A 9,567-nucleotide genomic window follows, 5' to 3' on the forward strand; every position below is an offset into this window, starting at 1 on the left:
CAGTCTGTATTTAGGAGGTGGCATCCAGGACACATTGTGATCATGCCGTCTGGGGAAACAAGGTGAACTTTCATTTTCTTCATTAAATATTTCATACATGTGAGTTATGCTCTGTGGAGAACTCAGTGGCAAGGGCTCTAGAGGCATCAAGAACTATCCCAGCATTTCTGGCCAGGAAGCACTTGTTGATGCCTTTCCTCTCATGAGCCCGGTAGGCAGGGGGATCTCAGAGCAGGCATGTGTTATTTCTTCTTGATTATCCACTTGTCATAGGGCAGGTTGCTCTGCCTTGAAAACGACATCAGCTAAACCAAGGCACTCACTTTTTTTCTCGTTCTACAGTTTGGTAATTATCTCCTAATGTTACCAGTGGGAGGGACTAGATTCTGTGGCTTTAGAGAGCTGGAGAAGGTGAGAGGCCATTTGGACCAACTCTCTAGTTTTACTAGGAAAGAACACCAGGGTAACTGAGGAACTGGAGGGGGCATGGCCTGCTCATCTGGTAAGTAATGTCATCTCCAGCTCTCTTTCTACAACCTAGATACCTCTCAGCTCTAAAAGGCCAACTCTTATTTTTGACAGATAAAGAAATAGATGCTCGAAATGTATGTGACACATCCAAAGCTAACAAGTGAATGGTACAAATAGACAAGAGGCCAGGACTTCCAGCTCCCAGTTCCAGCAGCTGTGTACTGGTTGGGTGAGGACAAAATGAGCTTTTCTAGTTGGAGTGCCCTGATGTTACTCCGTTCACCTTAAGCACATGCTCCTCACAGAGGAGACACACATAAAACAACCATGCATACAAGACACAGCGAGTGAGAGAGAGAGAGAGAGAGAGAGAGAGAGAGAGAGAGAGAGAGAGAGATTGAGAAAGAGGGAAATTTTTCATAAAGTAGGTACAGAATTCCTGTTAAGGAGAGAGCGACAGTTGTGAGAAAAAGCAGGGCTGAGCTAGCAGAGGAGGGAAACAAACCATCTCAATAGCAGAGAAGGAAAATTCTGGTGCTCCCAGGGGAGTGTCTACCTTTGGGTTCCTCCAAAAGCCAACCCTGAGATGAGGGCTTGGGTGCAGGTAGTTTATTTGAGAGGTGATCCCAGGAAGCACAAGGGAGGATGAGGGGAGAGTGACAGGGGAAGGAGAAAGCCACTAAAGGTGTTTAAGTGAAGAGGTTCCACTGTGGCAACTGGGGCTCAGTCCCAAAGGGACTGAAGAGCTGAACTGAATATATTTCAGAATTGTCCCACCTGGAGTCACGCAAGCTGGAGTATTTTTCCAGGCTCTTGTCCCTCATTGGTTGAGGATTGTCTCTGGCTGGCACTTCTGGACTGCCCTGGATGGATTGACCAAGTTTTGTGTCCTGGAGAAAGATGCAGTGTTCTGGAAACGATGTATTGTCGCTGTCGGTGGACTCAGGAGTGGGTGAAGTGTATGTGGGCATACCCACCAGAGGCATTACACACAAGGGGCATTAATGGTGTCTGTTAAAAGGCATGATCTATATTGGAGTCAGGGAGACAGCAGAAGCCTGCACTCTCTGTCGCCTCTCCTAAACTCGCGAAATGGGTGCATTTTCTTGGGGAAACAAATGAAGGGACTAAGGAATGCATCTGGGGTAATGTGGAACAAAACAGAGTCAGTTGCACAGCCCCTGGAACCGGGTCACGAGAGCACAAGCCTTAGGAATTGGCAGAAGCCTAAGCAGAGAATCATTCACTTCCACAGGCTGAGGGAGTGGGTCTCTGAGGAGCATCCAGGTTACATACCTAGCCCTTCTGTGGCCATTCCAGGCATTGGAAAGGGTTATGTGGGATGGATGAGGTCTCTTCTCACTGGAATAGGGACCCCTGTGGACTCCGAATAGTTCTGAGCCAGGACTGACAGCAGCTCCCCTTCCTTCCCCATGTGCCTGGAGCCTGCTTGCTCTGTCAGTGGTTCTGGGTTTGAGCTACTCATTCCTCATTCCCAGGTGACCAGCAGGACACTTGAGGCTGCAGAAAACTTTCCAGCTGAGATAAGCCCTTCACTGATGGTGACTTCACATCAAGTGATAGTGTCCCATACAGGTGGACAGATATTTGTGGCGAATCCAAGTAGGATGGAGGTCACGAGAGCTACTTGTGGCCAAAGCACTGAGTGAGGGCATGCTTTCCTTATCCTCAGGACTGCTTTCTGCTAATGTGACCTAGGCGGAGTGGTGGGAGGTATCCCACCCCTTCCACCCCCCCAATGAAGGAAAGGCTGCTAAGTCTCAGAGCTGAAAGCTAGACAGAGTAACCTGACTCTTTTGGATTCAGTGGGTCCCTCAGTGAGGGACACTGGTGAGCACTTGGCCTCTCTGCTCTTAGCATAGTTGATGGCAACATAGGTGCCCTGATGTCTGTTCTAGTCTTTTATCATAATTCCTTCCCTGTTGCTCTGCCAGTACCAACATCCAGAACAACTGGACCAATACCCAGATAGATGGGCAGAGAGAGCCTCTGTGTGTTGAACAGGACAGTGTATTGGGCTGGGAGATAGGGGACCTGGGTTCAAACCTTCGTTCTGCCACTGACTGACTCTTTAGGCCTCACTGTCCTTGTCCACAAAGCCAGAGTCAGACCAAAGATCTCTGTCTCCTCTTACACACCAGGAAGTGATGCATCCTCATTTTATTTTTCCTTGGGAAGAAGATCTGAGATCCAAGTTCTACTCTCGAAAAGGCTTTGCCACGCACTCATTCTAGCTTCTACTTTGGCCTCTCTGAGGTGATTTTCTCATCTATAAAATGGGGATGATAAATCCTGCTCTGACTAACAAGGTCTTAGGGGGAAGATCAGGTAAGATAATGACAGTAAAAATCTTTTATAAATGGTAGAGAATGTCCATTCATTCATTCATTCATTCATTCATTCAGAAATGATTATGAGCACATATCTCTGTTGGTTCCTGAGAATATAAGGATGAGATGTAGATTCTGCCTGTGTGGAATTTTCAGTTTGATGTGGATATTGACATGTAATAACATAAGTAAGTTACTGTGACTCATCCCATAAATTGCTATGACTCATCCTGACATAGCCATTACAGGTTACCATGCTATGAGAACATAAAAGACTCGGTGGCTCCCAATGGCAGGCCCACACACACCTAACAGGAGAGTGGCACGTTTATCCAGTCACCAAATACTTAGAGAATTCCTGCTCTCTCCTGCTTGAGGCTGGTACTTCCCCAGCACTTATGTCACTGTTTGTTCCCTTTGCCCCCTGTTGCTTGACATATCTGTTTTTGGCATGCCCTCCTTTCCAGGCCACAGGGACAGACCAGATCTGCTGTTTTTTCTTGGACAAACGTCCCATGAAAGGAACAGGGCCAGTTCCCTAGGCAGTACAGGCTGTTCTTGTATTTATACAGTCTCAGGGATCAGGGGTCTGCCAAGCCTAACATGCTTCTTTGTATATATAGTATTTCTGAAGTCATGATATGCCAAGAAAAAGGTGCCCAGAGATCCCAACTCTTCTCCCGCTTTGAAATGCAAAACTCCCTTCCGGCTGCCAGGTATAGAAAGAGCTGTGCACTGGCCCCACCCTGTGGCCAACACCACCTCCTACCAGATGGCAGAAATCAAGCCTGTAGGACATCAGAGGCACTGCCTCTTTAAAAACCTTTGAGTTTATGGGAAAGACCAGATTGGTGGTAACAGGGAGTGAGATTAGGCTAAGGAGTACCCAGAAGATAGAAGGCCCCCGGAAAAGCATTTATTTATCCAGCCCTGGTCACTTCTGCCAGTACTGCTACACCTACTCTACTTGTCTTTCCCCACCAAGACCCAGATGCAGCCCTGTGCCCGTGGTTTTATAGTAGAAGTTCTCTTCACTAACCTCCACTTACTGCCTTGCCAAGTAAACTGAGGCTCATTATTTCCTTTGCAAACGTTCTGATTGGTACCTGGGGGAGACGGATCCTTGCAGCTAAGAGGCTACTTTCTGGTTTGCTGTTGACTTTCCTTCCTACCAACGGAGTTACTAGTTATTTACTGAGAATCAGTTCTATTTGAGCTTAAATTGTTTATTCCTATAGTAGTTGTTATTGTCATTATGTAATTCAATAAAACATTATATAAATTGGTGAAATGTTAAATAAAGTCTATTTTCATGAAAGCTGAGTTATATTTTTTGAAAGCTTCAATAGAAGTGAAGAGTTTATAAAAAATCGCTATCAAAGGTGTAGGTGAAACAATGGGATGTGACTTGGTGTGGGCTCTATCTTGTAACATCGTGTATGACATTGGGCAATTCACTTTCTGAATTCGGAGCTCAGTTTCCTATCTACAAAACGAGATGATTGGATTTAAACTTTGCTATGATTGTTACGAAACCATAATTCAAAATGCTCACCACTCCTAAAGCCAGCCACCTTCCTAGGACAGAAGTGAGTAAGCTTTGAATTATGCGACTGAAGATTAGACGTGAGGGAGGCCTGTGGCTTCTGAGATGGCCTGGACTGACATCTGTGTATTAGAAAAGGGGAGCCATAGGTGAGAAAAATTCCTCCTGTCGAAGAATTTGAGTGCAAGGTATAGTAGGTGGAGAAGCTCAGGGACCAGCGCAGAGAAGTCAGTGGCAGAAGCCACGAGCCTGACAGAGGAGAGTGGAGAGCCAGAATTTGCCAGGAGGCACAGAAACAGCTTCAGAGAGAAATGAGGGTGTGCTGCTGGATCATTAGAACAGTTGTGATGCTGTGAATGACTGGCTGATGTGGTTCCCTCTGCCTTCTTACTTCCCACATGGCAGTTTAGATAATGTATGAGCTCTTTGCAATTTTTTTTGTTTTAACAAAAACTTATTGTTCTAAGTATTTTATAACCCCTATAATATAGGCACTGTCATTGTCCCTATTTCACAGAGAAGAAACAGAGAGGATAAATGCCTTTGTCAAGTACACAGTAGTAAGTGGCAGAGCCAGAATTCAATCTAGGCTGTTTGAGTCAGAATCCAGGTACTTAGCCCTCTACCATAATGTTTCTTTTAGGTAACAAGTGGTTGGGGGCACCTACTGTATTCCGAACCCCATGCTAGGTACTTTACTATTAATTTCATTTATTCCTATATGTATTATCTCATTTAATTCTTGAAACAACTTTACAAAGCAGATATCAATATACCTATTCAACAGATGGAAAACAGATGCTCAAAAGTGTTAAATGCTTTGTCCAGGGACAAACAGCTGTCTAGGGGTAGGCCAACCATGCCTGCGTGGAATGGTAAAGAAATGACTCCCAGCAATACCCTTCTTAATGATGGAGGCAGCTGAGCCCCTAATCTTGGGATCTGCCATTCACAGTGACAACTTGTGCGCTGTCATTTCAGGAACTGTGAAATGTGATACAGAGCCTCAATATGTTAAAAATCCACAGACATTTCTAAAGGCTGCAGCTGAACTGGGGTTTGGGGGAGGAGAAAAGACTGCACAAGAAATGTAGCTTGCTTTAATTTGAAATGAGCTATTTTTTTCTCTCCCATTTTTCCTGCCTTCTGCTTAATTGCTTTATAGAGATAAATAAAGCTGGGGAAAATTACATTTGGCAGCCTTCAATAGGGCTTGGATTCATGGTTCTTTCTTCATTGCTGCCCAAGATGGTGACAACTGTTTTGTTAATGGTAGATTTGTTAACTGAAGTTTTCATCTTTTGTACTTGTATTCTTTTTGGGATTGTATAAGAAAATGATATGCAAGTGATACCCTAGCCCTAGACAAGTCAACAGATGCATGAAAACATATGCATAAAAATAGGCGAATACAAAATGAACCTCAGAGCTAATGAAACTTTTGTTGTCTGAAACCATTTACTTAACCTCCCTGGGCCTTTGTTGGATCCTTCCTAACCTGGGAGATAAGAAATCCAGCTAAAAGCAGCATGGTCTCTGAAAGGATCCGGTAGGATGATAATACCTCCTTGATTTTACTTACACTGTTTTGTTTTCAAATTCTCCTCTTAAGTCCTCTCAGTGGCTCAGTTCTGTCTGTTTTATCCTCATTTTACACATAAAGGAATAAGCTTCAAGATTGTAGGTGGTTGGGCTAATGGCCACCCTGCTAGTACATGGCAGCATCAGGACTCCGAGTAACTCAATGCCCAGGGACAAGACAAGGGGTTAAAATTATTATAAAACAATACTGCATACACGTAGAGGAAGTCACAGTATTTGGTTTTCTTTTTTTCCTCTTATTTGGTTTTGCTGGAACAAAATATGAATTCATTGTTTTAAATTCAAATTTTTTAGAAATAGAAATCTAAGAAAATATCTTTTAATCTCATTTTTGGGATGTAAACACCACTAACAATTTGCTGTATATTTTTCCAGGTTTTTTTTTATAGCATCTTCACTAGTAACAATAATGTAGTAAGTCACATTCTGATAGCGTGTCATAGTTGCAAAGTGCTTTTACAAAAGTGATCTCAAGGCACAATGTCTACAATAATTTCCTTTACCTGATTAGAGGGAAGGTTGAGCCTGTGCCTTTGAGGACACTAAAGATCCAGTGAATAAGATTTGTATCTGCCTGAGGTCATAAGAGTAAGCATTTTAACTGAACTGACTGTTCCCTTCAGACTGGGGGGTTGGCTGCCCTCCCTTCAATCAGCGCTGATGAGCTGTTTGACAAAGCTCAGTGGTTGTTTTGACATTTCACAGACATAGCCTGAGTCACTCCAGACAGAAGGAAATCAGCATCCACTAAATAAATTCTCAACAGCTGGAACCCACAGGTTTATAATAAATTAATGGGAAAATATTTGAAAGTCTTGAGTTGAACTGAGAGACCGAATATTCTAAAAAAGTGTGCAAGGTGGAGTCATAGGCTCTTGGCATTATCAGAGACCTCAGACATCATTGGTCTAGTCCATAAGTTTTATTTTATGGTGAAGAAAACTGGGAAGAGATTTAACCTGTATATGTAGTTTGATTTGGTTGGAGAAATGTTTTCTGAGCACAATATGTGCTAGATTCTTGCCAGGTGTTTGGGTTAGATCTGTTGTCAGCCTGTGATTCACTGTCCAAAATATCATAAAAGCATGAGAGGAAATATTCTAAACATTTTCATGAAAAAAAGAGGTAAACCTGACCTCTTTCCATAGCTTTGAAATACACACCAGAGTGAAAGAACCAGAGTGAAATAACTTCCTGATACAATCTTCAGTAACCCCTGCCACACACGAGTCCTCTCCCTGAGTGACCTCCCCAAGCCTTTCACTTGGATCTTGTCTGTAACATTTGAACTCTCCACCTCACGTTATAGTCCCCTCTCTCATCAGACTGGCCAATTCCTGAGCTAAGGCTGTGTCACGATGATGTTTTATTCCTAGTACCTAGTATTCCTAGCATATTGAATAAATGTGGAATAAATGCTTGTCAATTGATGAATGAATTTCTTTAAGAGAGATTGCACTTTTCTTGGTGTTTTACATGGCTTCCAAAATATACGTTAGATCAGACTTGGGAATATAAATTCAATATACAGGCCCACTGGCCTCCACATCACATTCTCCCCTCAGGGTAGTAGCCCATATGTTCATGCTCTGATTTATGGCAATGTGTGTGGTGTCACCTTATCAAGATGAAACTGGAGGGTCTTCTTCCTTCGTGAAGTGCCTGTAGAAGCAATATTTAGTCTATGGTCTATTGACCACTGCTAAAAATGTGTAGATTAAGTCCCTATAGTGCATATTTATGACATTTATGCTGCCTCATATCCTAACATTCCTATCTTTCATCCCTAGACTGGAAGCTGAGGATGGCAGATTTTCTGCTCCCTGGCAGTTCCCTGGCAGCCAGAGCATAGATATGGCCTTGGGACTGTAAATCTGAAGTGACAGAAAAAAGCAGGGGAGTTATGAATTCATCCTGGGGTAGTGGAGACAGAGGCATCTGAGGGATGTAGTGTTTGGAAGCTACAGTGCCAGCATTAGCAGCCAGGATCTAGCACGAATGGTGTCAGCAATGCCCATAGCACCAGCTTAGCTCAGCATAATTTGGTTATAATTTGGTTATAGCTTTCTCTGATTTGCCCTATTTTCTGATCCTTATTGCCACTTAACTTACCACGTGTGAGCTGTCTAATATCCTTCTGGTGTAGGACAGGGCAAATTTGCCCAAGTGAGGGGGAGCTCAAGCCTTGGAGGGAGGGAGGGAGAGAGAAGGAGGGGAAAGGTCAAGGGGAAGGGAAAGAGGAAGAGGAGGGGTGGGGGTTGAGGGAGAGGAAGAGGGAGAGTTTATTAAAGAAGGATAACACTCAATAGACAGAGCTTGGCCTCCTCTCAGAGGCAGAAAGTGAGAGAGCCTGAGAGAGACTCAGAGGGACACGGTGAGAGACAGTGACAGGGAGAGGGACAGAGAATAGACACTGAGAGGGACCCCTCAGGGAATTCAATTTATATATCATTCTTAGTTTCTAGGAATTACAGTTTAAAGACTTTGTTTACACATTTTCTTTTGATGCTATGGGCATGCAGTATGAAAGGATAAGAGTATGTAGCGTGAAAAGGTACTATGTAGCGTGAAAGGTCTGCGGGCAATTTCCAGCCTTTGATCCATAGGTTCCCCCATAGTTTTAGCTGTAGGGAATGAATGATTTTATTTCATATAGGGAGGACTTGAAGATTTTGTTTTCCTGTTTTCCCTTTCTGGAGTAAATGGTTTGTAAGCAATCCCAGCAGAAATTTTCCTTTGTTCTGCAGGCTTCCTCATGGTCTGGCCATAGGGCTAATCAGCATATTGCCTTCTCTGAATATAGCTTGACTTAACATTTTAATTCTCTTGTTTCCTTCCTACATTATTTGTACTTATTCTCTTTTCTGCTTAAGTTAACCCATATTGCTTTCTGTTATTTGCCATTAAGGATTTTGACCAATACAGTCATGAAAAAGTAATATCCGTGTTTGAAATCATTTAGTTTTTAATAATTGATTTTAAACTTCAGACTCTTTACTCTTTTTATACTTTGTGACTGCCTCTATAAGAGAAAGGCTGATTTTGTGGGAAGATAGTAGGACTTACTGAATTCCAATCTCAGCTCTGAAAATGACCAGCAGAGTAACCTTTGAGGACTGATTTAATGTCTCTGAGCTTCCATTTTCTCACCTACAAAGTGGAGACTCTTTGTGGGCTGTATTGTGTCATCTCCAAAATTCATATGTTGAAGTCCCAATCCCAGTACTGCAGAACAAGACTGTTTTGGGAGATAGGGTCTTTAAAGAGGTAATTAAATTAAAATAAGGTCATTAGGGTGGGCCCTAATCCAGTACAACTGGTGTCCTTATAAGAAGAGGAAACTTAGGCACAGACAAGTACAGAGGGAAGTCTTATGTAAAGATACAGAGAGAAGACAATTTGCCAAGAAGAGAGGCCTCAGAAGAAACCAACTCCGCTGACACCTTGATCTCAGGCTTCCAAACTCCAGAACTTTGACAGTCAATTTCTCTTGTTTAAGCCACTCGGCCTGAGGTACTTGGTTATGGCAACCCTAGTAAACTAGTATTGAAGAGGAATTTTCCACTCAAATGGCTAACCTTGTAATCAGCTCTTTGT

This window comes from Pteropus vampyrus, unplaced genomic scaffold (assembly GCF_000151845.1).
Source record: "Pteropus vampyrus isolate Shadow unplaced genomic scaffold, Pvam_2.0 Scaffold218, whole genome shotgun sequence".
NCBI classification, from domain to species: Eukaryota; Metazoa; Chordata; class Mammalia; order Chiroptera; family Pteropodidae; genus Pteropus; species Pteropus vampyrus.